This window comes from Haplochromis burtoni, unplaced genomic scaffold (assembly GCF_018398535.1).
Source record: "Haplochromis burtoni strain Fernald_Lab_line unplaced genomic scaffold, NCSU_Asbu1 Contig_15, whole genome shotgun sequence".
In the NCBI taxonomy this organism is placed as follows: Eukaryota; Metazoa; Chordata; class Actinopteri; order Cichliformes; family Cichlidae; genus Haplochromis; species Haplochromis burtoni.
The window spans coordinates 31,475-37,726 of NW_024582376.1; positions in this window are offsets into that span (position 1 = coordinate 31,475).

Consider the following 6,252-nt stretch of genomic DNA (forward strand, 5'->3'; position numbering starts at 1 on the left):
GGGAAGAGACCATATTTTATAAAAGATCTGCCATGTCTACAGTGCTGTTGATCCTCCAATAGTTGTCATATAGCAATCCAATAAAATCCAGACTCATAACTGGAGGTGATGACTTTGTCATTTCCTCTACAGCTTTCCATAGTTGCCTCAACAAACCAAAGCAACTATAGTGTCAGATAGCTGTTTTGTTGTTTTGTTTACAAATTTCCACAGAATATTGTTTAAACTGAACTAGAGCTAATCATAAGATAATCATTTTACAGTGAAAAGCAGTATTGCAGGATATACTGTACGAGAAACACATAAACACAAAGCTAAACATGAATTAGCTATGACTGAAGTATAAGTCTTACAGTTTTTAGTATCTGATTTTTTTTCACAGGAGTGCAAAATGTGGGAATTCTGCATTGTGGTCCGAATGATAATAAGAAGAGTCTGGTGAAGAATTCCACTTTCCACCAGTGCTGCGGTCACCACCAGTATGACAACAGGACTCAGTGCTGCTGTGAGAATGAAGGTGTTCTGGAGGTACAACCGAAGCATTCATCTTGCTGTGACAAGAGCTCCACTACAGGTAACTCATTATTTATACACTTACATGCCAGCTGTGTGTGACGAATCCAATAACAACAGTTCCATTTTTTTTTCATGTTGTACATATGAGTCTTAATGCACATCAGACTGTGGTGAGAAATGTATTTGATTGAGTAAACATCATAGAATTAAATACTAATTAATAAATCTTGCCTTTAAAAAAGATCTGCCATGTCTACAGTGTTGTTGCTCCTCCAATAGTTGTCTTACAGCAATCCAATAAAATCCAGACTCATTACTGGAGGTGATGACTTTGTTGTTGCCTCTACAGCTTTCCACAATTGCTTCAACAAACCCAACCAACTATGCTGTCAGTTAGCTGTTTTTCTCAAACCTCCACATAATATTATTTAAAATGATAGAGCTAATCATAAGATAATCATTTTACTGTGAAAAGCAGCATTGCAATTATTATTTTTACGGTTTTCTCGTACAGTATAAGCTAAACATGAATTAGCTATGACTGAAGTATAAGTCTTACAGTTTTTAGTATCTGATTCGTTTTCACAGGAGTGCAAAATGTGGGAATTCTGCATTGTGGTCCGAATGATAATAAGAAGAGTCTGGTGAGGAATTCCACTTTCCACCAGTGCTGCGGTCACCACCAGTATGACAACAGGACTCAGTGCTGCTGTGAGAATGAAGGTGTTCTGGAGGTACAACCGAAGGATTCATCTTGCTGTGACAAGAGCTCCACTACAGGTAACTCATTACTTTGTACACTTACATGTCAACGGGGACTTACTCATGCCATGTGTGTGACGAATCCAATAACAACAGTTCACTTTTTTTTTCATGTTGTACATAGAGTCTTAATGGACATCTAGACTTGAGACTCGTTATCTCTATTAAAACCATATCAGAATAAACAGACTAAAAAAAAACACGTCCTTGATAGTTTTTCAATATTTACTTCAAAAGTCCAAACAGGTACACAGCAACAGAATTCCAAATTACGAAAACTTATAAAGCTCAATTCAAAATGGATGAAGAGAGATTGCGAGGTCAAAAAACCATGTGGCTCCACTCTCCTCTCGCCCAACTTCCTGTTTTTTCTGCACTATCAAAATAAAAGCATACATTTCAAATTAAACTGCATGTAGGCTTCTACATTACCGGCCCCTAATTGTTATCAATGGCTTTGAAACAATTACTCCAAAATCTTTAACTTAAATGAAAAGGTCTATGGCTACATTACTTAATTGAACTTCAACTATCTTAAAGAAATCTTCTTTCACTTTCCTCCCCTCAGAGGAAACTAGTTCTTGACTTTCGAAGAGTGCATCAATTATCTTCAGCTTCTTGCAAAAGGCACAGCTTTGTAACTGGTCGGCAAAGCTCATTGGTCTTGGTCTTTACTTTCACCTGACGCACCAGACCTTTCTGGTCTGGAAAGGTCTCTACGATTCTTCCTAGTGGCCATGAATTTCTGGGTGCTGTGTCATCTACGATCAGCACAACATCACCAACATGGAAATTTCTCTTAGGTGTAGTCCATCGTTGACGCTCTTGGAGCTGCATGAGGTATTCCTTGCACCAGCGTTTCCAAAAAATGTCTGCAAGATATTGGATTTGTCTCCACCTGCGATTTACATACTGGGCATCCTTGTTGAAGATTCCTGGGGGTAATTCTGGCTTAACCTTCAGCAACAGGAGATGGTTGGGTGTTAAAGCCTCCAGGTCATTGGGATCTGAAGATTCCTTTGTAATAGGCCTGCTGTTTATAATAGCCTCAGCTTCACACAGCAAGGTGTGGAGACCTTCTTCATCCAACAGTTGTTCTTTTACTGTGACGTTCAAAATTTTTCTCACTGAGCGGATGAGTCTCTCCCAGCTTCCTCCATGGTGAGATCCTGCTGGTGGATTAAAATGCCATTGGATCCCCCTTTGCTGCAATGATTTTATGATCATACTGGAGTTCCATTCTTTAATTGCTTTCTTTAACTCACTGTTAGCTGATCGGAAGTTGGTTCCATTATCCGAGTACATCTCTTTAACTTGTCCTCTTCTGGCAAGGAATCTTCTGATGGCGTTGAGACACGCATCAGTGTCAAGTGAAGATGCAACCTCCAGATGTACAGCTCGTGTGGTAAGACATGTGAAAATGACACCATATCTCTTTACTTGACTTCTTCCCCTTTTTACCAGGAATGGACCAAAGTAGTCAACACCTACTTTGGTGAATGGAGGGTCATCAGGCAGGATCCTGCATTTTGGTAAATCTGCCATTATTTGTTTGCCAGCACTTCCGTGTAGCCTTTTACAGGTAACACATTTTGACAAGAACCTTCTAATGGCTCCATTTGCTCCAGGGATCCAAAATTTTTGACGCAGATGAGCCAACATATGATTCCGTCCGGCGTGAGCTGTAACATCATGGGTATGTCTTAACACAAGCTGTGTGATATGTGAGTCCTTTGGCAAGATGACTTGCTGCTTAGCATCATCTGGCATTGCTGCTCGACTCAACCTTCCTCCAACTCTTATGACTCCATCTTGCAGTACTGGAGTCAACTTGTAGAGAGAGCCTTTTTTCTTCACCCTTTGATGTTCTTTCAGCATTGCCAAGTCCTGTTCAAAACTTTGCTTCTGACAGTACTTCACAATTTCCATTTCTGCTTCAGACAAATCATCACAGGTTAGATTTTTTCCCTTGAAAGCTTTCTTGAATTGGCTCATCCTGATTTCCTCACTCATTGTACTTGCTTCCTTTCTCTTTGCTATTAATTCCTTAAGCAAACTCTTCAGTTTCATGAACCAGGCTACAGCACGCTTTAGCTTTGTCCAAGATGAGTAGTGATTCATCAGCTGGTCTACTGAGTCTTTGAGCCCTTGCATCTGAATGACACGTGTCTGAGCTTCTCTTTTGACCTCTAAGTCATCAAAATCCAGCATTCTGGGATCTGGATTCTTCGGCCACTGATCTTCTGAGCAGAATAGGAAACTTGGACCCGAAAGCCAATCGCCACATTTTAAGAATGCTGCAACAGTCTGTCCTCTAGAGACATGATCTGCTGGATTCAAAGTGGTATTGACATATCTCCACTGCTGAATGTGAGAATGGCTCAAGATCACTGAGATCCTATTAGAATTGCAATTATTATTTTTACGGTTTTCTCGTACAGTATAAGCTAAACATGAATTAGCTATGACTGAAGTATAAGTCTTACAGTTTTTAGTATCTGATTCATTTTCACAGGAGTGCAAAATGTGGGAATTCTGCATTGTGGTCCGAATGATAATAAGAAGAGTCTGGTGAGGAATTCCACTTTCCACCAGTGCTGCGGTCACCATCAGTATGACAACAGGACTCAGTGCTGCTGTGAGAATGAAGGTGTTCTGGAGGTACAACCGAAGCATTCATCTTGCTGTGCAAAGGAGTCAGCTAACCCTGAAGGTCAGAAATGGTCAAATGCAGTCTCATGCATATCTTACAAATCTATTTAAGATTTAACTCTTAGCTTCATATTTTCTATTAAAATGTAATGACAAATGATGAGTTAATGGCAATTATTTTGGTTTAGTTTGGTTTTCCACTTCAAAAGTCTTTGTGCTTTATCTTTACAGGTTTTCAACAACTGGTAAGATACATACTGCAATAAAATATCATTCTTTTACTTTTTTGTGCAAATATATGAATGTTTGCCTTTATGTTTTATATTTTTCAGACACATGAGCTCCAACACTTTTGGTAAGTAAATGGGTTTTACTATAACAATTTTTACTATAATGTCATATGTAGACAAATGTAAATTTAATCTAGTCAAGATTGACTATCATGCATTCAGGCTTTGTAGGAAATGTTCTACTCTAATTTGAGTTTATTTACAGTTGTGCTCAACAGTGTACATAGACTCATCACTGGCATGAATATCATAGTAAATTTGTGCTTAAATTATTTCTTTGAACTGCTCTTTTTCATGAGAGACTATACAGCACACACCTTTAATAATATAAAAAACAATGGGTGCACAAGTTTGAAATGATTTTTGATCTTCTGTAATCCCCACAGTGCCAAAAGTCTAAATACACCCCAACTAAGTTAAATGTCCCTTAGTAAGTCGCACCTAAACCACATACTTTTGGTAGCCATGAGCAAGCTTTTGGCATAAATTTGATCACTCTTCTTGACAGAATTGGTTAATTAGGGGTTAGTTAATTGAAATATGTTGGTTTATAGACACAAAATTGGCTTTAAGCCTGGTCCACCAATTTCTTTCAGTTGGATTGAGGTCACAGCTTTAATCTTTACTGAATGAAATCCGAGTACACGCAGTAAAGTGTGATGCTATCCAGTAGCCGGTAAAAAGAAATATACCTGTTAATACTTTCTGTTCTGCTCTGTGGTAGTGTACCAGTGATATGGAGTGGTTTTTGTGTTTATTTTGGCTGTGTTTGTCTATCCACAGCACTGAACCAAACACACATCTCTGTGGGTCGACATGTTACAATCCAAAGACGCATCGTTGCTGTGAGAGACACCAAAAGCCTTTTTGGTTCTGCGCCTCAGGTATTACCGTCTCCATAGCTGTTTCTTTGAGTGAGTGTGTGCCAGGGAAAGTTTTCAAGAACTCTGCATAGTCCTGCAAAAACAAAAACAAAACTAAGAACACTCTTAAAGCTTCCCTGCAGATGTTCTATCTATCATTGATCATTGTATGTGACATTGCATCATCCCATGGTTTTTATGTGGGCCTGTAGAGTGAGTTGAATCAGATAAGGAACAGCCCACGCTCCAAGAAGGCAGTTAGAGCTGAGTGAGCAGTTTAAACATGTTTATCTTACGTGCAACCGTGTAAAAACAAAAACTTATTTGCAGCATAAATTTCCCCTAAAGGGAACATTGCATCATTTCCTTTTGTGACACCATCTCATTTTGGAAAATCCCTAGAATGGAAAACTATAAAGAGATAAAATAACAAGCTTAACAGGTTCTATTGACAAGATGTTGTTAAAGAACTTTCATCTAGGATGATGAAACTATATTATATTATACTGTAACCTGTTTGCTCATTGTGAAGTCAATACCAAAAAACCCTTTTCCAAATGTTTAGGTGAGGGGCATGTTTCCCACTGTGCTGCACCCTCTTGTCTTTTTACACAACTTGTAAGAAATTAGGAGATCAAATAGCTTTTGAAGTCGCATGTTTTCACAGTCTCATGTTTCAAGTGCTAGCCAGTTTTTTGTCTCTTTAGTTTTCCACAAAGTGCCAGATGTTGTTATTGGGTGGCAGATCCTGAGTAAAGCATCAGTTTATCAGCCATGCTTTTATGATAGTTACAGACTGAAAAGAATGCAATCTTATCTGCACGTGCTCCTCCAAAGCATGTTCATTATTAATGGTGCTTTCAAGTTACCCTGGCCCTATGCCTCTATAATGGTACCCGTAAATAACGTTTTATTGGTCCGTATTTAGCTTGGATGATGTTGGCAGCTGAAAGTGTGATTCATCAGTCCAGAGAACAGTTTTCCAGTTAGCCTTATTCTATCTAAAAATAAGCTCAGGCCCAGATAACAGTATAACTAAGGAAAGATCATGGCTATGGGTCGAATAAAATGATTTCTGTTTGATTCAGTAATTCATCCAACACATTGTCATCTATACATGAACTCTTTATGTGAAGTCTTCCTACTAACAGCCATGCTTTAGAACTTTA